The following is a 25,865-nucleotide window of genomic DNA, read 5'->3' as shown; positions in this document are numbered from 1 at the left end:
CGGTGGGTTTCCAGACCCATTGAGCAAGAAGTTAGAGTTAGAGTGAGGAGCCTTGCATCACCAGCGTGCCGCACTAAACATGCTTGGCAGCACTGGCTCAAACAGGGGCGCCACCGGGCAACCTGGCTGAGGGTACCAGCCAAGTGTTCCAGGGGCAAGATATTATCTTGATTGAAGAAAAGCATATCGAACATTCCTGAATACAAATTATAACTTGTTATTTCCCTAATAAATCCATAGCGGTGAGTATGAGCGGAAATGTCTGTGTGCCCACCACTGCGGACCGATCAAAGAAGTAAAGATTGCCTTGGGAGAGACGCTCTAAACTTTTTACCAGTCAAAACTGGTAAACAGTGTGAAGTGTGAAGGCAGGTTTGAGTTCGTTGTAGGAATTAACCTTGGGCAGCTAATGTGTATGTTAATTATTTTCTCTCCCTGTGAAGTTAGAATTGGTCAGACACTTCCCCAATGGAAGTTTCTGAAGTCTCAGAGCAGTTTGGATAATTGAACTACTTTTTTGGTAATTTACTTATTTCCTTTTTATTGCTATAGTCTTCAAATCCAGAGTTCCTCTTGCCTATATTATGAGCCAGCCGGAGACCTTTGTCTAATATTTGACCTTGATGGTGACTAATGAGCAACAGGAAAATTTATGACTTTGTTTCTAAGAGGATTATGCTGCTGCTGGCATTGACAAGGACAACGATAATGGTGATACTTTTGAATAGGTTTTATTTTTATTTCTAATGTTTTGTTAATTCCCATTGAGTCCATTTCAGCTCATTGGGACCCTGTGTGTGCAGAGTAGATTTGTGCCATAGGTTTGTCCAGGCTCCGATTGTTTCATAACAGATCGCCAAGCCTCCTTTCAAAGGTCCCTCTGTGAGTTTCAATTGCCAATCTTTCAGCAGGTAGTTTAGCACCTATCTGTTCGCTCTACCCCAGGAGTATTTTTTAATCTATAAAAATGTCCAAATCTCCACAGGTCTGTCTGAATAGGACAGGCTGGATGAACTATCTGGAGGAAAAACAACGGGACCGACAGTTCCGGGGGGACTTGGGGTGGGGGGATAGGGGGGGTAAGGAAGTGGTGTTAACAAACCCAGGGACAAGGAAAAACATGGGACCCCAAATGGTAGAGAAGGGGGAGTAACAGGCATGGTGGGAAATGATCAAGGGTAAGGTTGCTTAGAGAAGAGGTATACTCTAGCCCAGGTGGCAATGAAGCATGGTTGTAGGGCAGGAGGAAAGTCAAGGGAGATGGAGGAAAGAGCTAGGAGTCAAAGGGCATTCATGGAGGTCTAGACAAAGACATGTACATGCAAATATATATAGGAAGATGGGGAAATAGATCTATGTGTCTATATTTATAGGTCAAGTATTAAGGTGGTGGAAGGACCTTGGGCCTCTACTCAAATACTCCCTCAATGCATGAATACCTTCTTTTATTAAATTGGAACTCTATGATGCTCACTCTCCCGACACAACGGCTGGAGCCAAAGTGGGTGAACAAGTAAATGTGGTGAAGAAAGCTGATGGTGCCCGGCTATCAAAAGAGATAGTGACTGGGGTCTTAAAGGCTTGAAGATAAACAAGCGGCCATCTAGCTCAGAAGCAACAAAGTCCACATGGAAGAACACACCAGCCTGTGTGATCGAGTGGTCCCAAAGGGATCAGTTACCAGGCATCAAAGAACAAAAAATCATATCATTGACTGTACACCTCCATGATAGGATTGCTGAAGACAAATGGGTGCATAAGCAAATGTGGTGAAGAAAGCTGATGGTGCCTGGCTATCAAAAGAGATAGTGTCTGGGGTCTTAAAGGCTTGAAGGTGAACAAGCGGCCATCTAGCTCAGAAGCAAAAAAGCCCACATGGAAGAAGCACACCGGCCAGTGTGATCACAAGGTGCCAAGGGACCAGGTATAAGGCATCATGCAAAAAAAACAACAACGATATAAGTGTGTGTATATATGTGTATATGTATATATATACACCATATTAAATGAAGGGGGAAGTGCAGAGTGGAGACCCAAGGCCAAAGTGTCAGCCAATGGAGATACCCTCATAGAGGCATTTAGGAGAGGAGATGGGTTAGTTAGGGTGCGAGGTAGTACCGATGAAGAACACAGCTTTCCCCCAGATCCTGGATGCTTCCTCCCCCCAACTACCATGATCCGAATTCTACCTTGCAGGCCTGGATAGGACAGAGGCTGTACACTGGTACATATGAGGGCTGGAGGTACAGGGAATCCAGGGTGGATGATACCTTCAGGATCAAGGGTGTGAGGGACGATGCTGGGAGAGTGGAGGGTGAGTGGGTTGGAAGGGGAGAACTGATTATAAGGATCCACATGTGACCTCTTCCCTGGGAGAGGGACAGCAGAGAAGGGGGGAAGGGAGACTCCGGATAGGGCAAGATATGACAAAATAACGATGTATAAATTACCAAGGGCACATGAGGGAGGGGGGAAAGGGGAGGGAGGGGAAAAAAAAAAGAGGACCTGATGCAAGGGGCTTAAGTGGAGAGCAAATGCCTTGAGAATGATTGGGGCAGGGAATGTATGGATGTGCTTTATACAATTGATGTATGTATATGTATGGATGGTGATAAGAGTTGTATGAGTCCCTAATAAAATGTAAAAAAAGAAAAGAGGAGAAAAAAATGATTAGGGCAGGGACTGTACAGATGTGCTTTATACAATTGATGTATGTATATGTATGAACTGTGATAAGAATTGTATCAGCCCCTAATAAATTATTAAAATAAAAAAAATGTCCAAATCATATGAGGGCCTTAAAATATTTATGGAAACCCCCCATTATCTTTTCATTCTATTTTCCCACAAATATTTTCAAACTCCTCCTCTTTCACCATAGGCAATTTTTAGAATTGACACCTTTCTAGGTTCTCTGTAAAAACTGGAGAATTATTTTCACAGTGGAAAAGGACCTTGTGAGCAGCATATTGTTACACTTTCTAGAATAAGAATGCAATTTGCCACGACTTTGTTTCTTGCGCCTTTAATTGTCTCTGTGGTTATTTTGTAGAAGAGAAAAAATACGTGTCTCACGTATGTCATCCTTTTGTTTTTGCTGGCAAGAATTACTTGTTTATTTTAAGCCTTGGTAGGTATTTGAGGATGATTTTATTTTCCAAGTCAAAGATAGAGGGACAAGTTTACTGGGAGACATAAACTAGAGGAAACCGGACTAGAGTTCTAGTATCAGTAGAGAGCGTATCCAGGTCCAATCTAAACAACTGGACATGATAGAAAGAATGCTTTTCTTCAGTGAGTTTACTAAGCATTTTTTCTCTCTAGATGGTCCTCCAAGAAGGCATGGGGATGACTTCACTTAAGTAGATATTCCAGTTATAATTGCACAATGCAAAATGCCATTGTGCAGATTTTTACTTGTATTTAAATATTATATTTATAATATTTAAAACATTATATATAAAGTGATGTCTATAAACACAGTTGCTGTAAAATATACTTACAATGTGTTCCTCTTTATTTAGGTCAAATGTTGATATCCAAATGAAGATCCAAAAATAAAAACTCACTTATTCCATTATCTACCTTCAATGTGGAGTTAAAGTACAGCCAGGCCACTACATATTTACCCACAAAATTTTACATGAAATATAAAATATTTTAAGTATTCTTAAGGATTAATGCAGTTTACTGCTGCCTATTCTGTTATTTGCCCGAGATTTCTTTGTAGGGGTTGACAGAAAATAGACTTTACCCAAACCTTGTAATGGAAACACTTAGACAGTTTATTCCCTTTTTGCCTATGATTTTCTACACGTCACCCCCCACCCCCGTGCAGTATCTAAACACCATGTAAACTACTATTGAGTTTTAAAAACAAATCCTCCAAACATATTTTTTGCTTTCTCACAATTATTTAATTGCCTTCCTAATTAATTCCACAATCTGAAATAAATTATTGACTTACCAGACTCTTGTTTTCTGTGACAGCTTCAGCAGTGAACAGGCCATTAATAATTCGTAATGAGCAAGACACGTTTGTCTTTTCCTGTGCTAATTTGGTACCCCCTTAGAGCCAGCCATTGGCTCTTTCCTGCTCACTCATTCATTTGGGGAGAAGGTGACAGAATACTGGACTCTATATATGTTTGAATAAAAAGCTTTAAAAGGAAAAACAAAAAGCAGCCAAGACTCAGTTTTGTCAAATTCAACTATTTATGTGCAAAGATAATTCATTGAAACTTTTCCTTCATCTGGTCCTTGTCCTCCTTTTTTCTTAGAGTCTTGGAGGAATGTTCTCTTTCTAAAGACTGAAATATTCTTGTCCTAGGCTCCTTCTCAATGGTCGGTCTGTGTTTTTTCCCCCTCAGGGGAGAACGCGAACGCAGTCCTCCACTACCACAAATTTGACAGTGGAGTTTCCCACATTTGGGGAAATCGCAGGGGTCAGCACATCCGGAGTGCAATGGGTAAGCCTTTCCCTGGGAAAACCACCTTCGTGATCATGGTATCTCCCCTGCCAGGTAAGTATTCAGTGAGTGTTTCAAGTTAAGGTTCAATCTGGCTTTCTATGAGAGCAGCCAAGTCGATGCTGTAGAAATTGAGTATTACGTGTAAGATGTGTTTTGTGCTCAGTATTGAAGGATGGATAGAACTTGGACAGATGAAGGTTTTGTGGTGGAAGAAACAATATGAACAAATATAAAGTCAAGAAAAGTCGATACAAGGTGAAATTTAGTGTATAGGTGCATGATAAATTGATACATAGAATGCTTTACTTTGTGAGGCAAAGAGAATGTCTTATATAGTTTGGAACTAAGGCAGGAGAGTAATCATTAAACAATGCTTTTTGTTACATCAATCCTGAAAGTTTTACACAAATTTAGTTAGAAGAAGGAATGGCAACACGAAAGAAAATAAGAATGATTTTATTCAAATTTTAGTGAGAAAATTTGGTAATATCAATAATGAAAAAAGATTGACTAGATAAGGTATTTTAGAATTACATGTGAATCAAAATCTAGCTTTGTTTCTTTGTTCCTCACCTACAGTATTTATATATATGCACAACTCAATGCAGACTGCAATATATAGCATTGATTACAATGATGATTGTAATTGATGACTTATAATTGTCTCTCATTTGTGTTATTCTCTGAGAGAAGTCATGCCTGAAGAATCTCAAAGGTTTTTTAGTGAGTTCAACGATGATCCTTCAAAAATACATTCACTTTGACCTTGTGAATGTGATCTTATTTGTGGGGAAAAATGTATTTTCAGCCTCATGACAATCTTCTGTGTACAGATTGGAACTAGACTTTATTAAGTTTTTCTATCATCTAACTTTTCTTCAAAAGTGCTTTTAGATAGTATGGAGCCACCGACCTTTGGGGGAGGGGTCAAGTATTTAACCAATTGTTCACACTGGGACTCCTAATTTCATGAAGTGATTTGAGATGACATCATCTTGGATTATATTGTGCCCCAAGCTAATGATAATTGTCCTTAGAAGAGAGGAGAAAAATTACACAGAAGGGAAGTTGTGTGAAGACTGAGACAGAGATTGAAGGGATACATTTAGATGCCCCAAATGGCAAAAATGACGAGCAACCAAGAGAAACTAGAGAAAGAGGGGGGGGCATCAGATTCTCCCTCAGAACCTCTGGAAATGAACCAATAATATTAATATCTTGATTATCTATCTGTCCTCTTGAATGGAGAAAGGATAATTTTTGCTGTCTTAAGCTACATGGTTTGTGGTCATTTATCACTACAGCCTTAGCAAATTAGTACAGTTACTAAGTCTTTGGTGTAGCTGCTTGGGAGAGAGAAAGAGAGCCACCGAGGGAAAACAGAAAGAATATGATAGTCATATAAAGAACTGTCCTTATTTATTATCACAGGGAATTTTAAGGAAAGGCTTATCAGTACAGTGATGGAATTCAATGTGTCCTGTTTAGGCTTCCTTTGCACCTGCTCTATTTAGCACATGAAAAGAATGTGTGCTCAGCTAAACCAGTATGTTAACCTCGGAAACGTGCAATCTCTGTTCAGGAATTTACTCTTATTTTCTAACTGGTTACCTTATTTTCTTTATTTACTGATCTAATGGTGATGCCATTGAGACATTATCAATCTTTCCATTAAGAGATATAATTTCCCCCCACCCTTTGATTCTGGATTTGGCCTATAATTTGCAAGACAAAGGGGGCTTGAAAATATGCAGGCCCATTTTCATTTTTACTCTTCCGGCTCTGCTGCCTCAATCTTCCACTGCTACTGATTCAATGCCAGCTCATAGCAACCCTGCAGGACAGGGGCCACAGCCCTTTTGGGGTTCTGATGCTGTACTTCTTTATAGGGCTAGAAGGCTCCATCTTCCTCCTGAGGAACTGGCTGGTGGTTTTGAACTGTTGATCTTGTGATTGGCAGTCCAATGCATAACCACTTTGCACCAGGACACTTCTGCTTTAGTTGGATGAGAAAACACTTAAGTACACTCAAGTCATATCAGAAATCTTAGATAAGGTTGTCCTACATTAGCTGAAAAAGGAGTGCTAGTATTTTAACTACTGGTTTTGAAGAAGTGTTTTTGTTTGTTTGTTTGTGATAAACCTGTTTGTCACTAAAGACTCCAAGTCCATTTCAATTTTACTTTTCCTCCCCCTCTTTTTGTTAAGACACTCAAATCACTATTTAGATTTGAGGAATAAATAATCTGGGTGAGGTTTTTTTGTATTTAAATAAATATTCTCTATATTACATAGCCCATCTCAAGAATGAAATCAACAATATCCTGTTGAAACGTGTACTATTTTTCCTTCCCCAAACTTATCCTTTCCCTTTCCCTGTTTCCACTCCATTCCCAGGCTCCCCAATGTCAACAAAGTCATGTCTAATGGTGTATAAACCACATTTTCTTTTGTTTTTTTTCTTTACAACAATGGATAAATATTTAAATTTGTAATATTGACTAAATTTGCTAAGCAAAATATTCTCTAGTTTTGTCCATGTATTGCAATGTTTAAGAGAGTAGTCATTGTTTTTTCTTTGTTTGTTTTTAAAAGCATTTTATTGGGGCTCATACAATTCTTATAACAATCCATATATGCATTCATTTTATAAAGCACATTTGTACGTTCATTGCCCTCATCATTCTCAAAACATTTGCTCTCCACTTAAGCCCCTGGCATCAGCTCCTCATTTTCCCCCTTTCTTCTCACTTATCCCTCCTCCATGAACCCTTGATAATTTATAAATTATTATTTTGTCATATCTTACACTGTCTGATGTCTCTCTTCACTAACTTTTCTGTTGTCCATCCCCCAGAGAGGAGGTTATACGTAGATCCTTTTAATCAGTTCCCTGTCTCTACCCCACTCTCCCTGTACCCTCCAGGTATCGCCACTCTCACCACTGGTCCTGAAGGCCATCCTGGATTCCCTGTGTTTCCAGTTCCTATCTGTACCAGTGTACATCCTCTGGTCTAGCCAGATTTTTAAGGTAGAACTGGGATAATGATAGTGGAGGGGAGAAGCATTAAATAACTAGAGGAAAGTTGTATGTTTCATTGTTGCTACACTGCACCCTGACTGGCTCTTCTCTTCCCTGTGACCTTTTCATAAGAGGATGTCCACTTGCCTACAGAGGGGATCTGGGTCCTCACTCTGCACTCCCTCTCATTCACAATGATATGATTTTTGTTCTTTGATGCCTGGTACCTCATCCCTTTGACACTTTGTGATCACACAAGCTGGTGTCCTTCTTCCATGTAGGCTTTGTTGCTTCCAAGCTTGATGGCCGCTTGTTTACCTTCAAGCCTTTAAGACACCAGATTCTATATCTTTAGATAGTTGGGCTCCATCAGCTTTTTTCACCACATTTGCTTATGCACCCACTTTGCCTGCAGTGATCCTGTAGGGAATGTGAGCATCATGGAATGCCAGTTTAATAGACCAAAGTACTCTTGCATTGAGGGAGTACTTTGTTGTTGTTGTGTTGTGTTTGTTTTTTGTCATTGCCTTTTTGTTGCTGTTGTTTTCTTTTTGTTGCTTGGTTTTGCTCTGTCTTGTTTTTGTGCATGATATTATCTCCACAGGTCTGTCTAAAGAAGATAGGCTGGATGAGCAATCTGGAGGAGAAAAGAACAGGATGGACAGTTCCAGGGGGGCATGGGAGAGGGGGATGGGGGGGGGGGAAGGAAGTGGTGTTAACAAACCCAGGGACAAGGGAATAACAAGTGATCCAAATCAGTGTTGAGCAGGGTATAGGAGGCCTGGTAGGGCGTGATCAAGTGTAATGTAACCGAGAGGAATTACTGAAACCCACATGAAGGCTGAGCATGATAGTGGGACAAGAGGAAAGTCAAAGGAAATAGAGGAAAGAGCTAGGAGGCAAAGGGCATTTATAGTGATCTAAGTAAAGGCATGTACATGTGTAAATATATGTATATATGAGGATGGGGAAATAGATTTATGTGCATATATTTATAGGTTTAGTATTAAGGTAGCAAGTGGACATTGGGCCTCCACTCAAGTACTCACTCAATGCATTGATTTTTATTGAAGCATAGAATCCCATAGTACAGAGGCGCCAGAGCTTGCTTTTCCATTTCTCAGTAGTTGGGCTTTGTTGTCTTTCCACATTTTTGCTCTTGTGGAAATTACAGCAATAAACTTAGAGGTACATAGGGTTGTTTGTGTTGTATTCTTGATTTCTTTAGGGTATATACCTAGTAGAGATTTCTGGATCATAAGACATTTGTATTTGCATTTGTTTAAGGAGGTGATAGTGATTATCATGGTGGTTATACAATTGGACAGTCCCATCGGCTATATAAAAGCATTCCTACCCACATCCTCTCCAGCTTTTATTATTTTGTTTTATTGAATTTTGCAAAAAAGTGTTGGTGTGAGATTATAGCTCATTGTTGTTTTAATTTGTATTTCTCTAATTGTTAATGATAATGAAACCACCTTTGGTAAATTATCTATTCTTACCTGTGCCCATTTTAAAAATTAGATTATTTATATTTTTCTTGTTGAGATGTTGATGAGGCCTTTATCTTATGTATCATTACTAATCTTTTTCCTAATTTGTGGGTTCCGTCTTGACTCCTTTGATGGTATTTTGTTGTTGTTGCTTTGTCTTTTATTCTCTTCTGGTCTATAAGGGTTTGATTAATGCACACCTGAGACCTTCTATAGGGTGCATATAGGTTTACTATGATGGTTTTCTGTGCTGTTATCCCTTTCATCATGATATAATATAGTTTTGTCTCTCCTGATGAGTTTTTTCTTGAAATATATATTTATGGAAGATTAATACTAATGCTCTTGCTTTTTTGTTGTTGCTTTTAGCTTGATATATTTATTCCATTCTTTGATGTTTTTGTTGATTTTTTTCTGTGTTTCTAAGATGTGTGTCTTCTAAGCAGCATATTCATTAGTCTTATTTTCATTTTAAAAATGTATTAATCACTTCATTGAGGGACTCTTACAAATCTTATAGCAATCCATAATTGAACTGTGTTAAGCACACTTGTACATATGTTGCTATCAACATTTTCAAAACCTCTTCTTTCTACTTGAGCCCTTTGTATCAGCTCCTTTTTTCCTCCACCCTCCTCCATCCTCCAACCCTTGTGGATCCTTGATCAATTTTATATTATTATTGTTGTTTTGTGTCTTAATCTGTCCATTGTCTCCCTTTACCCACATTTCTGGTATTTCTTCTCATGAGGGGTGGGGTGTACATCCAACCTTATGATGGGTTCCCTCTTCTCTCCCCCCTTCCTCTGCCCCTAACATCCCCCCCCATGATATCACTACTCCCACCACTGTTCCTGGGGGTTTTATCTGTACTGAATTCCATGTGTCCAGAGCTCTTATCTGTACCAATGTGTGCATTCTGGTCTAGCTGGATTTGTAAACACAAGGACCTTTGTTCTAATTTCCTGGCACTTTTGAATACTCACCTCCCCAACACAATCACAGAAGACAAAAAGTGGTGAAGAAAGCAGATGGTGCTCAGCTACAAAAAGATACAGTGTCTGGGCCTTTAAGACTTGCAATTAAACAAGTGGCCATCTAGCAAGGAAGCACATAAACCCACATGGAAGAAACACACCAGTCTGTGTGATCATGAGGTGTTGACAAGATCAGGTATCAGGTAGCAAAAGATCCAAAACAAACAATAATATCAATGTGAAAGAGGGGGTTCGGAGTGGAGACCCAAAGCCCATCTGCAGACAATTGGACATCCCCCCACAGTAGGGTTGCAAGGAAGGGACAATTCACCAAGTTTCAGTGTAGTACCAATGAATACACATTATTTCTCTAACACTACTGCTCAAATAGTGAAAAGCGGGAGCTTGGAGCCTGTTCACAACCCAGGTATCACTGAAATTGTGTGATTTCTATTTAGGTCTTTGGTCCATTTGAGTTTGTTTTTGTTTATGATGTGAGGTTTGGGTCTTATTTCATTCTCTTAACGTTGACGATTGAGTTTTTCCATCCCCATTTTTTGCAAAGGCTGTCAATTGCCTATTTGATGTATTTCAGTTCTTTTATCAAGCGTTTGGTGTCTACGGGTACTTTGTTATATTTCTGAGTTCTCAGTTCTAACCAATTTCTCTTCAAATTTATCCTTGGGCTTGCTACATATATATTACTTTGGGTATATAGAAGATTTTAAGGTCTGAAAGTGAAAGACTTCTCACTTTGTTTTAGTCTTTCATGGTATTTTATCCTAGTTTTCTTTCCTTCCTATATAAGTTGTTAATTCATTTTTGTGGGTTTTTTAAAATTGTGTTGGGATTTAGATAGAAATTACACTGAATTTGTAAAGTAATTTTCATAATGGAATTTTCACAATATTTCATCTACTTGTCCAGAATGTGGTAATTTGCTCATTTGTATAAATTTCTTTCAGTAGTTTTCTTTGTGTAAGTCTCTTGTTTCTCTTGTAAGATTTATTCCTAAATATTTTATTTCTGTCCTCTTGTAAATGGTATTGTTCTTCTGGTATCTTCTTCAGTCTGAACATCCTTTATATAGAGGAATTCAACTGATTTCTGTATGTTGATCATATAGCTTCCTGACTATTTTTTCAGTTAGTTTGTACAATCTTTTGAGGTTTCTATTCTATGTAGGATCATACCATTTGTAAACAAAGATAATTGTATTTCTTTTGTGCTTAATCATATAAATTTCATTCCTTTTTGATGTCTATAGCTCTAACTAAAACTTTCAGAACTATATTAAATATAAGTGATGATAAAGGGCAACCTTGTCTAGTTCCTGTTCAAATAAGAACTTATTTCAATTTCTTTCCATTAAGTGAAATGCAGGTTATTGATATTTCATGTGTGGTTTTTATTATGTTGATAAATTTCTGTTCTATACATATTTTGTTGAATGATTTTTAATCAGGAATGGATGTTGAATATTATCAAATGTCTTTCTACATCGATTGATGTAATCATATGTTTCTTCTCCTTCATTTACTGATGGAGCATGACTTAAAATGAGAAGAAACAGTTGCAAACATCTATTAATAATTAAAAAATGAAATATTTGATGTATGAATCTAGGAAAACTGGAAGCTGTCAAAAATTAAATCTCAATATTTTAGACACCAGTGAGCTGAGATGGACTGGTACTGGCTATTTTGAATTGGAAAATTTATGTTTTTCTACACCATGAATGACAAGTAAAAAAGGAATGGTGTCAATTCATAATAAGAAAGAATGTTTTGTGGTGTATCTGGATGTGCAATGTTATTTATGGCAGAATAATGTCAATATACCTAAAAAGAAGTCTAGTTAATACAATTATCCTTCATTTTGTACAACAACCACTAAAGCCAGTGGTTAAAAATTTGAATTCTACTACTGTCTTCAGTTTCAGATTGATGACATAAGCAATCATGATGCATCAATTGTCTATATGTAAGTTCATGTTGAAGCTGAAGAACTGAAGAACGTAAAAACAAATCAACAAGAGACAAAATAAACCTTGAGTATATATATATATATATATATATCCCACCTGAATTTAGAGATATCTCAAGAACATGTGCAACACATTGAACACATATGATTGAAGAATAGATGTGTTGTTTGATGATGTACAGAATATCCTATGTGAAGAAAGTAAACAGATTGCCAATTGAAACGTCTCCATGAGCTTATGAAGCACTGGAGACACTCACTCATTGATGCCAAGGCATTTAAAAAAGAGCTACCTGGAAATATTTCTGAAGATAGATCAAACACGGCTGTAACAGAACATATACAAGGAGTTGCCAGGAATTTAAGCTGTGTTCACAGGAGAGCAGATAATGAGATTGATTATCATTGCTGATGTCAGACTGAAAGCAAAAAATAAAAATAGATGTTTAGTTGTGTTTTATTGACTATGCAAATGCATTAGACTACAGGACTGCTAAACAATTATACATAGCATGGCAAAGAATGGGAATTTCAAAGCACTGCCTTATGCTTCTGAGGAAAGTGAACCAAGATGCGATCATTTGGAATATAATAAGGGAATAGTGCGTGGTTGAAACTCGGGAAAGGTGCGTGTACGGCTGCATCATTTCACTCTATTCATTCAATCTGTTTGCTGAGAAAGTCATCTGAGAAACTAGACCATGGAATCAGCGTAGGAGGAATGCTCATTAACAAGACTCGGTGTGCAGATAACACGTACTTGCTTGCTGAAAGGGAGGAAGATAAGAAGCATTTTTTGAAAACAATATCAAGGTTGCAGGTTTCCGTAAGGATTGCAATACAATGTAAAGCAAACAAAAGTCCCCACAACTGGACAATAGATAACATCATGATAAACAGAAAAAAATTAAACTTCTCAAGAATTTGGTATAGATGGATCCACAACCTATGTTCATGGAAGCAGTGGTCAAGCAGTTAAATGATGCAACTCAGTGGGTCAATGTGCTTCACAAGATCTCTTTAAAGTGCTGGAGAGCAAAGGTGTCAGTTTACGGAGTAGAGAGTACACATGACCCAAGCCGAGGTATTCCCAACTGCCTCATGTTCGTGTGACGGTTGCCCATCGAATAAGCAAGGTCAAAGAAGAATGTATGCATTTAAATGATGGCGCCAATGAAGAATTTTTGAAAGTACCATGGCTTCCAAAGGAATGAACAGATCTCTCCTGGGAGAAATCAACATGTTCCTTAGAAGCAAGGATGGACTCTGCTTCACATATTTTGGAAAGTCCAGTCCATGGGAAATGACATCATACTTGGTGAAGCGGAGTGTCAGGAAAAAGGGGACACCCCTCAAGGGGATGTGGGACACCCTTGCAAGAACAGTAGCCTAAAGCACAACACCTGTTGCCAGGACGGCACAGCATTGCCTATTGTGCCCTTCTGTTGGACATAGGTTACCATGAGGCAGAAGTAACTAGACGGCACTTCATCACAACAGAACAATACCTACCATATAGCAAATACTCCTACCATATCATGGGCTATTGGTCATGAGATTTCCTCGTGAGGGAACCCACTGTCTTTTGTCTTCCATTCCATCCACAGGTATCAGCATAGAATCCATATTTGTTCAATGAAAATATGCATTAATTCACCAAGTCTGAATTACCAACAGTAAAATAGATGTTTATTCCCAGTGCCCTGATGTCTGTGTTTTCATAGCTATTTCTTTTGAGGGCTTTCCAACTAAGATTCCTTATTTCCTCCCTATGTCACCGGGCTGAGACAGTTGCGTCTGCAGAAGTGTTTATGAAGAATCTGCAGTTTAAAGTGGGTGGCAAGAATTTACCAAGTCAATTCTATGCACTTTTTATGCATTCCCATAGGTGAAGACTTTCCACAAGAGTCACGTAGCTGTGGTCAGAGAATGGTTAAACTTTTGACTCTTGAGCAGACGTCTCAATATAAAACTGTGGTTAATATGAGCGTTGAGAATATGAAAAGTGTTCAACGGTATGGGCACATGATATTAGTGCAGTCAAGTGGAGGAGCAATGACGAGCTTCTTATCATAAGGGGAATATCATCTAAATTGATCTGAAAATTATGGCTAGCTACACTATCTCCAGAGAAATGATTCATGCTAATTCAAGGAAATGCTTCTTTCCTCTATTAATAGCCTTGACTTCTAGCAGTGGGAAGTTAGGGAAGCTGGAGAGGTAGAGCATGCCTTACACACTCAGTGGTTCACAGAATGACCAAACCTTTGCACAGCTCCTGAAAGCTTACATTTTTCAGAAATAAAAGAATTTTTTTAAGCCGTGGCTAAATCTTCTGTCTATTCTCCCTCCTCTTCGTGGAGTCTAGGGGGGCATATTATATCTGGAATGTAGTGCTGGAGCCCGAGAGATAAATGCCTAGCTTTATGTCTATTTACTTTCTTAAATGAAGTCAGTATCTAGTTATAAGCCTGTATTTATTGGGTGATAAATCTTAACTACTCTGCCTTTGTTTTAACGTGTTTGTGTTTTGAGTATTATGCACATGTGTGTATGTGTGTGTGTGTGCACATGAATGTATTGTGGTTCTTGCAATAAATGAGCACCACTAGGAGTCTTCAAAAATGTTTAGGGGAAATGCATAGTATGAAAAACTGCGCATCAATTTAAAATTATTTTTTCGACAAAGTAAATGTACACTTATTTGTCATCACAAATCTGAACAGTATCTAGTTTGAGTACTAAGAAGGCAAAGACATCAATCTGAAAAGAAGCTTCTATCCCAGCCACATGAATTCTGTAAAAATTGAAGCAAGAACAAGCATCAAATTTGTGGTGAAACTTGAACAGTAGAATGGTGAAGTCACTGATACTTGTGAAAAGTTCATGATGACAATGCTCCAAAGAAAGATATCCGCTGTTTACAAAGGGAGAGCTCATTTTAAGAAAGAGAAATGATACTGAACATTAAACCCTCAGTGACATGTCATTCCCATCTATTTTCAAGGAAAATAAAAGTCTTGTTTGTGCTCTAATTGAAGAGGACCGGTGCTTAACATCAGAAACAATAGATATCTCATTTGGTTCAATTTACATAGTTCTGAAAATTTGAAGGTAACCCAACTTGCTATTCAATAGGTGCAAAAACTTTTGCACCCAGAATTAGCTACAGACAAGTACAGGCCTACTGATGAAACTTTTCAATAAATATGGTCAAGATCCTGAAGCATTTCTTGGAAAAATAATAACAGGAAATAAAGCATGATTTTATCAATACAATCCAAAGCCAAGGCACACTGAAAGCAATAGCTACTAACGACGGGAATTGGAACAGGCAGGTATAAAGCAAGCCAGTTAAGAGCAGAGGTCATGACAATTGCTTTTTAGAATGTTCAAGGTATTTTGTGTATTGATGGTCAAAAGGACCCAAAACTCATTGTGACAGTGTTTTGAGAAATTTAACCAAAGTTTTAGCAGAAAAAAAATGACCAGACAGCTTCACCTGAGAGTTTTTCTCCAATCCAACAATATTCCTGCTCATTCTTTTCATTAAAGGCAATATTGTGGATATTTCAATAAGGACTTTTTAAGCATCCATCTTAAAGTATTGATGTGATCCTTTTGTTTCCTAATCATGAAAAATCTGCAGAGAATACCCATTTCTCTTTAGTTTATAATGTAAATCCCCAGGAGCCTCTCAATTCTTTAGGAATGGACCAAGTGGCTGGCATCATTCTGTAGAAAAGTGTTTTTCCCTTGATGTTGGAAATATATATATCTTTTTATTTTATTTCATCACAAACTTTTTTTAACCACAAGCTTTCTTATATTTCACTTCTCTACATTATTTAATTTTGACATTATATATTTATTCCTTCTAAAACCGGTTCAATGTAGATCATGTGATGAAGAGAATATTGGAGAAAACAGATGTACAAAAAATTTTCATTTATTTAAATAAAAACACCACATATGTGTGTATGATTTTAAAAACATTGAATTACAGTGCTCCCCCCTCTCTCATCACGTATCTTAAACAAACCACCCCTCTGAATCTTAGTCTTTCCACCTGTGAATTAAGGAATCCCATTTTCAAAAGCATATAAGGAATCTACTATATGAAAACCATGAGCAGAATTTACAATCTTATTTTTATTCCTATCACTGTACTTGACTTTTCCAGGAATTTTGGTAATCATAATCTTAAATCATTTCTAAAACTGTCAGTAATTTGCATTGTTCTTGGACCAGGAGATGGCAAAATTGAATATTCATACCACTGCAAGTCATTTCATTTCTCCTTCTCTATAAACCTGGAACAGAGGAACTTTAGTTTAAATTTCCATCAGCATAGATACTAGGTACCTGCTCGTGTCACCTACAGTTCTGCATTTCAAATGATAGTCTAACATATGTTTGAGAGCACTTCCCATTTCTTCTCAATGTTTCCTTAAAGTATTTTTTAAGATTACAATTAGCATGGTCCATTTATTAAGTGTTATCTCTGGGACCAGTGCTGGATTTATACTTTGAAGGCCACCAAAAACAGAGAAAGAAACACAATTGGGTCTCTCCTGACCCAGAGATCAAAATTCATGTGTGTTTATCTTGTGATCTCAAACATATATTGTCTAATTTTATTTATGCCAGCTTATCTCTTGAAAGAGAAGAATAGTATGCACTGGAATTGTTTGAAAGGCATAATGAGGGCGATAGGCTGTAAGGGCTGAGGAGTTTTTCAGAGAAGACAAGAGAGACGCATTCAGTAGGATCGTTCATTCAGATGCCACATAAATTTATGCAAGCTTTGTGCTACCCAACATTTGAGAATTTTATTAACATAGACTATCACATAAGTAATATTCCCTAGAGTTAAGTAGTGCACAACCTGCCCAACTACCCACGGTGGCTCTGAAAAAGAACATCTCATAACAAGTGGGAAGCGTATAGTAGTTAATAGCTTGAAATTAGAGTTCAAATAAATCACACCTCTGACATCTTGCAACAATGAAACCTTCTAAAAATTACTTAGTGTTCTTGCATCGCAGCTTTCTCTGTTTATAAAATAGTTCCTCATTCTTGTGATTCATGTGAGGATGGAAGAAGATAATGGTAATTAATATGAGCAAACTCTTGGTCATAGTAGTACATTTTCTATTTTAGCTGATATCATTTTAGAAAATGTATTAAGAGCTTTGGAGAAAGTTCACAGTCTCCATTTACCTGTCATTTATTCAGAAGAGTTTAAATATGTACTGTGTATATGTGTGTGGTAAGAGAAAATAGCAGTTGCATGCATCTTCTTTTTCATGGAAAAATGATCACCTTTTGGGGGGTATGTATAAGCAATCTTGGAAACAATGTTAGACAATTCAGTAAGCATATGCTTAGTATCAGGCATCTAATACCCAGAACAAAACTATACCCAATATGAATTGGGGGTGGGGGTGGAGTTGAGACCCAAAGCCCAACTATAGACAGTTGGATATCCCCTCACAGAAGAGTCACAAGGAACAGACCAGTCATGGTGCAGTGTAGCACCGAGAAAACACACAACTTTCCTCTAGTTCCTTAATGCTTGCTTCCCCACACTATCATGACCTCAACTCTCCCCTACAAATCAGATTAGACCGGAACATATACACCACTACAGATAAGAGCCCGAAACACAGGGAATACCGGATAGATAAACCCCTTAGGGCCAACAATGAGAGTAGAGATACCAGGAGGATAAGGGGAAGGTGGAGGGAGAAAGGGAGAATCGATCACAAGGATCAATATAACCCACTCCCAGGGGGCTGAACAACATAAAAGTGGGTGAAGGGAGACGGAGGGTGATGTAAGATATGAAAATAATAATCTATAATTGATCAAGGGTTCAAGAGGGAGGGAGGGAGAAAATGAGGAGCTGATATCAAGGGATTTGAAAATGATGATGGCAGCATGTGTACAAATGTGCTTGACACAATGGATGGCTGTGTGGATTGTGATAAAAGATGTCAGAGCCCCTAATACAAGTATTTAATTTAAAAAATATGCTTAAACAAATCCTATTCTGCTATCTATATAGGATACAATATATACTGATAATACCATTCCAAATGATTACAATGGTGAATTTGGGGAGGAGAAATGATAGAGAGATGGTTGGTTGTTCTTTGAAGAAACAGCAAGGAAGGATGAAAATCCCTAAGCTAGTGTCAACCACCGAAAATGTGCCCAATGACTAAAAGAGTAATATCTTAACTCATCTGCTTTAGTGACTATCTTCTTATTTGAAAAATGTGTGTGTGAGCATGTGTGTGTATGTGTTAGAGTTAGAATGGAGTAAGGGTGAGGGAGAAGGATAACAAGATAACACAGATAGATACATGTAAGCTTGTGTCTTATTATTTTATAAATGCTTATACAAAAAGTATAGGCATACTATAAAAATTTGAAAACTAAAAATAGTTTTTTCTTTTTTCCTATGAGCATATCTTTGCTTCTTTTTCTTTTGGCCTTTTCTTCCTGTATACATTTTCAATACACTTTAGTCTTGTTAGGATGCCTTCAAAAAGAGATATTTTGGTGTCTTTGAAAAATATATAAAACATTTAATAATATTTAAGTGAACATATTCCCAAATAATTGACACTTTCAGCAAGTTTATGAGAATGCCATTCTATATAAAGAAACATTTTTTTAAGTAAAGTTCATCCACTGCAATCAATGAAAACTTTGAGTTGAATTCCACAAACTGGTGGTAGAAGGTCATAGAATTACTATTGATGAAGCAGCTACTGAAGTTGTCTGAAGTCACAGATGCTGACAATTGTAATTTTAAGCAAACAATTTGGCTTCAGAAAACTTTTGGTTTTATAGCTGCAAAAAGTGTTGCACAAGGTCCATCTGAGGCGACCCTTAGCTCAGTAATTAACACAAGAATAAAGCGAATAAAAATGAGTCTCTTGATGAATCACAATGGGGATGAGTCTTGATTCAGAGAGCAAGTTCCAAGCAGACGTTGCTTTCCAGCAGATTTACTGGACAGTTAAATTCAAGCAAGGCAAGGAGGTCAGCTGAGAAGGCCAGGGTGACTGTCGTTTGCCACCTCTCAGGAGTAATCTCAGTAGATGTTCTAGAGCAGTGGTTCTCAACCTTCCTAATGCCATGACCCTTTCATACACGTCCTCATGGTGTGGTGATCCCCCAACTATAAAATTAATTTTGTTGCTACTTCATAGCTGTAATTTCACTACTGTTATGAATCAGGCGGGCCCTGTGAAAGAGTCTTTTGTTCCCCCAAAGGGGTCGCAACCCACAAGTTGAGAAACACTGTTCTAGGCGGACCCAGGATGGTCAAGAAAAATCTATCAACACTGCTCCTTTGGAATGGCAATTCCCAGTGAATGCAACTTAAACACATCCTGCTACCCATATGTCAATGGAGACTTCAGCAGTACTATGATACTGAACAGGTTTCAGCAAGCTTCCAAACAAAAGGAGACAAGGAAGACTAGCCTGGAGATCTACTTCACAGAATTACCTAGTGGAAATCCTACCCACAGTCCTAGCCATGTAGGACTAGGCATCATTTTGTCCTATTGTACACAGGACCATCATGAGTCAGAAGTTTACAGACTGGAAGCTGATAGTTCAATATTTCTTGGCAAGAGAGAACTGTAGATAGACTTTATCATTCCCATTTCTAAATTGCCAGTTCCCAGTTCAAACCATTAAGGCCCCATTAAAAAGATGTGGACCGTCAATACTGTTGAAAAGTTGACACAATCTCTTTAATCCCTATAGCCAGCATAACTCCCAAAATAGCACCTAATTTCAAAAAAAAAAAGAATCTAAATTGCTCCTAAAGACAGAAATATTCTGAACTTTGTTTTTTTCTTCCTTCCAGATATAGAAAGTAAAAACAAACAATAGAAGCTTCCAGGAGTTACAGAGAGTGGTTTCATAGCTTACAGTAGATGTGTTGTTGTGGGGAGGTGGGAATAATAAGTGATTCACCCATTTCTAGAACAATGCAATGGAGGCTCAAAACGGAACCAACAGGATGCATGAAAAATGGCTTAAATATTAAGCACCTACCTCCCATTTAGAATAGGAATTGACAGCAAAAGGGGGAAAAGTTTGGTCTCTCCATGTGTCATGTAGTAGGAATTATTGTTTGTAAGCACCAGCACAGAGACTAGATCTGAATCCTAAGTGGTCCACAGTATGCTGGATCTGTATGGTGAAGAAAATAGATAAATAAAAAGAGATAAAAATAAAAACACAAAAAGTGAATGAAACTGAAAATTTGAATACAAATACAATCATGTGTCTTTGGGTGGAATCCATAATCAGTTTTCAGCAATACCTACCCGACTCACTCATTGAATTGCAAAATGAGAGCATATAAATCAGAGTTGACAACGAGGTCTTATTTCCCTCTTTAGAGGTTTTAACTGAATAATAAATCATACAGATCCAGCATACCGTGGACCTCTCAGGATTCAGTTCCACTCTTTTTGTTGGTGCTTACAAACAATAATTCCTACTATGTGATGCATGTTGAGAACAAAGCTCCCTCTTTAGGCTGTCAACTCCCATTCTAAAGTAAGTAGATCAGAAAGGATGGAGGAGATTTGCATACTCCAGCCAGAAGGCACAGGGTTGGCTACTCCTAAGAAAAACACCCGTGTTTTAGTTCTCTCTATATATATTGCTGCAAAACTGTTTTTAAATCACAAGTTTCTTACTTTGCCTGCACAAGCAATGCCTGCAGTACCCTTTAAACATAATCCCCACAGTACCCTTTACAAATGCAAGCACTCATATATACACAGATATGTGCTGTTAATGTTGTTGTGTGCTGTTGTCCATTCTGACCTCTAGTGAACCAACGTTGCAAAACAGAACTGTCACATAGTTTTCTGGGTTATACGCTTTATGGGGAAACAACTACCAAGTGGTTTTGAACTGCCGAGCTTTTGTTTAGCAGCTGAATTCCTAACAATGATACTACCAGGGCTCAATCTTAAATCAGGCATTTCTCTAGTCATGCTTGGTGTTGCTAGTGTCCAGCACATCAGTCCCCACTGACAGCATCCCTTTGCACCCTATGGGGAAACAACAGCCCCATCTTGTGCCCCCCTCACGATTGTTTGGGACCATTATTGCAGCCGCAGGGTTAATCCATCTCTTGGAGTGTCTTCTCATGTGGAGCTGCCCCTCGACTACCAAACATGATGTCCTTGTCTAGTTATTCTGACTTCTCTACAATGAAACAAATGAATATAATGAGATACATTTTTCCTGTATACTTCTTTATTACAAGGTGACTTCCAAAAGTTCTCAAGGAAATTCCATTAATTTTTAACTCCATTATTCCATGTTATTTTTGGAGCTCCCTCATATGTACATATGTTTAGATAACTACAAACATGAAAGTATAATCTACTAGTTTTTTAATAGATAGTATTATCTACACTACGCATTTGTTCTTTCAATATTATATTTTATAATAAATATTTCTCTTTCTGCACATGCAATTGCACAAGGGGACTTCAAAAACTTTGTAGGTTACTTGAATGAAAAGATAATGAAAAATTTCCACAAACCCTTTGAAGTCCGTGTGTGTGTGTGTGTGTAATGATTCTATTTTACTACCACATCACATAGTTGTATATATATTGACTATTTCGTTATTGAGGAGCATATTTCTGTTTTGGAAAGTTCTTTTTTTAATAAATAATTTTACTGGGGGTTCTTAAAGTTCTTATTACAATCCATACATCAATTGTATCAAGCACATTTGTACATATAGTACCATCAGCATTTCCAAAACATTTTCTTTCTACTTGAACCCTTGGTATCAGCTCCTCTTTTTTACCCTTCCTTCCCCTACCCTCCCACCTTCATGAACCCTTGGTAATTCATAAAATATTTTAATTTTCATATTTTACATTGTCTGCTGTCTCCCTTTACCCATGTTTTTGTTGTTTGACAATGCCCCCCCCCCCCCGGGAGGCTGTTGTACATCGATCATTACAATCAGTTCCCTCTTTCTCCCTGGTCTCCCCTCACCTTCCCCTAACCTCATGGTATCACTACTCTTATTGTTGACCCTGAGGTGTTTTATCTGTCCTGAATTCCATGTGTAGAGAGTTCTTATCTGTACCAGTGTACATGCTCTAGTCTAGCCAGATTTGTAAGGTAGAACTGGGGTCATGATAGTGGGGCATGGGTTTGGGAGAGAAGCATTAAAGAACTAGAGGACAGTTGTGTGTTTTGTCAGTGCTATACTGCACCCTGGCTACCATTAAAGAGCTAGAGGAAATTTGTGCATTTTGTCAGTGCTATACTGCACCCTGGCTACTTGTCTTTTCCTTGTGACCCTTCTGTAAGAGATATCCAACTGCCTACAGAGGGGTTTTGAGTCTCCATTCCGATCCCTCTCATTTGCATCAAATGGTTGTTTGTTTTGGGACTTCTGATGCCTGATACCTGATCCTGCCGAGACCTCATGATCAAACAGGTTGATATGCTTCTTCTATGTGAGCTTTGTTGCTTCCCTGCTAGATGGTTGCTTGTTTAACTTCAAGCTTTTAAGACCTCAGGTGCTATATCTTGTAATAGCTGGACACCATCAACTTTCTTTACCACATTAGCTTATGCACCTCTTTTGTCTTCAGCCATCGTGCGAAGAAGATGAGCATCATAGAATGCCAGGCTATTAGAACAAAATGTTTTTGCAATGAAGAAGTACTTGAATAGAGGTCCAATGTATGTCTGCCATACATTATGAATTTAAATAAGACACCAGGAGTAGAGAAGATGAAAGCAACATCGTTTGCATTATTCTTTTATATCTGAGATGTCTGTACATGCAGCTCTCTTTGTGCCTTAGAGAAATAGATGACATTTTATGAGATATGAAAAAAATTATGAGATAAATTTAAGAACTGAGTGAGTATGTATCTAAGAATCCTGTCATATGGTATTTTACCACTAATTTCTTTTAGTTTATATTTTCATCTGGCCTCTAAAAGCAGCTTTCCAGATGAATCAAATGAATATCTTTATTCCAGACACATGATAAGGTATTTGATTTAAATTTTTGTTCCAGGCATAATCAACTATTCTCCCATTTTTTTTGAAGATTGAATATATCTCGATTCCACATCACAAATAATAGCTATGCAAAGTACAGCCCACAGTTTACTCCATTTAAATCTCCTTCTTCCTTAGATATTGCCTGAGTTGGTGACGTGACACAGCGTCCAGATCCAGAGGAACTCTTACGGAGCACATATTTTGCATCCATCTGTCACTGTTTGAAATAAATCCAAATGCCTTCCACCTTACTCTCCGTGAATATAAAATGTGCTGATTCACAGTACAATTATGGTGCAACTCACATTTCCCTTTCCTTGTGATCCTTAGCTTAGTCAGTGCTCACAGACATCATTGCGTCCTTAAGTTAGAGGAATTGTGACAAACGACCCCGAATGGCCCCTGCCTCTTCATAGCCACATCTTTTGTATCTCCAGTCCCAGAATGTGGACAAAATCTGTAACGGCTAATCAGCGGTGCTGAGACCTTAGATTTGTGATTATGGGCCCATACTTTTATCATTTTAATCTTGTGAGTAAACTCTCTCTGTTGCTGTTTTGAAAAAGAATGCTGGTATATAGAGAGACTCCCCTGACATGAAATGGAGAATGGCCTTTGACGAGCAGTTCACACACTGGGCTCTAGCCACAAGGCAAGCAGTTGGAAGTCAGCAGCTTCCTGGGAGGAAGCTTTCTGCTCCCAGAAGATGGACAGCATGGAAAGCCCATAGGCCTGTTCCACTCTGGCCTACAGTGTCTCTATGAGACAGAATTGACTCCACATCAGTGAGTTTGTTTTGTTGGCCCATGGACAGAAAGAGTTGAGGCTTTCAATTCAACAATCTACAAAAACCCCAATCTTGATAAAACTATGACTTGGGCAGCATGACCTTCCTCAATTGAGTCTCAGATTAAATCCTAGCCATGGCTGAGATGTTGACTGCAACCTGTGGGACACTGGAGCCAGAGAGTCCAGTAAAGGTAAGATGGCACTCCTAACTAACAGACGTTGTGAAAAATAAATGTGTGATGTGGTAATCTGTTATATTTGTGGTAATGATTGTGCATCAATAGAAAATATACACATTTTGACAAAAGAATTAATGCTATTTCCTTCCTATTGGATTCCTTTAGAAAAACAAAGATTTTCAAAACACACCAAAAAAATAAAAAGGAAGATTTTTTTTTTGCTATATTACATTGTCCTCAATGTCTGTTATGGAAATTAGAATAATAAACCCAGGACATTTCTGGGGGTACAGATAAGCAAACCACACAACTCTTGTGATTCAGGAGAACACGGTATACATCTGTTTTTAATATTTTCCCTTCCACCTGGAGACTCCAATCAGAGTATCAATTGGAGGCTCTTTTAAGATTCCTCACTCCTATTCTATTCCTATTTCACTGACTGTTTTAAACCTTTTCTGAAGAATCTGGTCTCTGACTTCTGCTTCTTATGCAGTTCTTTTACCATTGATCTCTCATACACAACAATCACTTTTCAGCTTTCTTTTTCCACTTCAAAACCTATCTGCATTTCACTCTTGTCTGTAATCTGTCTGTAATCACTCTTGTTTTTCTCCTGTGCCTTTATTTGTACACAAAACACCTTCATCAAAAGATACTCAGAACTATTCATAGCACTCATTCTAGGGCTTTGCAGGCTACAAACCTTTATTGGATCAGAAAGATTCATTTTTTTCTTATGGAGTAGTTGGTGAGCTGGAACTTCTAACCTTGTAGTTAACAGCCCAATACACAATCCATCGCACCAGCAGAACTCCACCATTAAGCATTAGTGGAATGCAAATCAAAACCACTTTGAATTATCACTTTAGCCCCACTAAGACTGGATCAGGCATTGTGAACAAACCACCCAGTTTTTTGGTTTCTCAAAAGGTCAAACATAGAAAATCTTATGGCCTAACAATTAACCAAAATAAATGAAGCTAGAGACTGAAATAGATTATTGTATACAATAGTTCATCAAAAATTTATTCACAATAGCTAAATGGTGGAGAAAACTCAAGTGTCCATCAACAGATGAATGGATAGACAAAATGATGCACACACACTTTGGGATATGGGATATTAATCAGAGAGTGATGATGTTTGATAAATGTATTATTTTTCAAAACATTATGCTGAGTGACATAAATGAGACAAAAAGGACAGGTATATGATGATCCCATATATACATAGCATATCTCAAATAAGCAAGGTCAAAAATTTACTCATAGATTGGGAAGTTATTGATTGAATTATTGAGTTTTTGTTTCTCAAACAAAAACCAGTTCACTGCCAACCATTCAATACTGACTGAGATTCCCTGTAGGACAGGGTAGGACTGGCCCTGAGAGTTTCCACAATAATTGTTTATGGGAGTAGAAAGCTCTGTCTTTCTCCTGCAGAGGCATTGCTGGTTTTGAAATATCCACGCAGAATCACTCTGCCATCAAATTCTTGTTTAGGATGATGGAAACCTTTAGAAAGGGAATGTGATGATTTGTATGGTGAATGTAATTAATGTCATTGAATTAATTGTAATCACTTTTAATGCAAAAGTGATGAAATTGGCCAATTTTGTTATAATGAGTGTATTACAAAAGTGTCCCTCAACACAAACTAAACATAAGAAACAATAGAGTAAGACCCAAACCATTGCCATCCAATCAAAATAACCCTGTAGGACACAGGAGGACTGCCCACGAGCTGCCTGAGACTGCAGTCTCAGCAGTAGAAGTCCTCCTCTTTCTCCTGCAGGGCAGCTGTGGGTTTATCATGCAGTTAGCGGCCCCACGCTGAATCCACTGGGC

The 25,865-nt window shown here is 38.0% G+C and overlaps 1 non-coding gene across 1 annotated transcript; it reads right to left on the bottom strand.

The window, feature by feature from the left end:
- Positions 1-4,367: 4,367 nt before the first annotated feature.
- On the bottom strand, positions 4,368-4,531 carry LOC142455939 (U1 spliceosomal RNA). The gene has a single exon (XR_012786043.1). It is a non-coding gene; the product is annotated as a U1 spliceosomal RNA (small nuclear RNA).
- Positions 4,532-25,865: the final 21,334 nt, after the last annotated feature.

The sequence above is a fragment of the Tenrec ecaudatus genome, chromosome 8 (assembly GCF_050624435.1).
Source record: "Tenrec ecaudatus isolate mTenEca1 chromosome 8, mTenEca1.hap1, whole genome shotgun sequence".
In the NCBI taxonomy this organism is placed as follows: Eukaryota; Metazoa; Chordata; class Mammalia; order Afrosoricida; family Tenrecidae; genus Tenrec; species Tenrec ecaudatus.
Note: the sequence above shows the minus strand (reverse complement) of the source record. Positions and strands in the feature narration are given on the sequence as shown.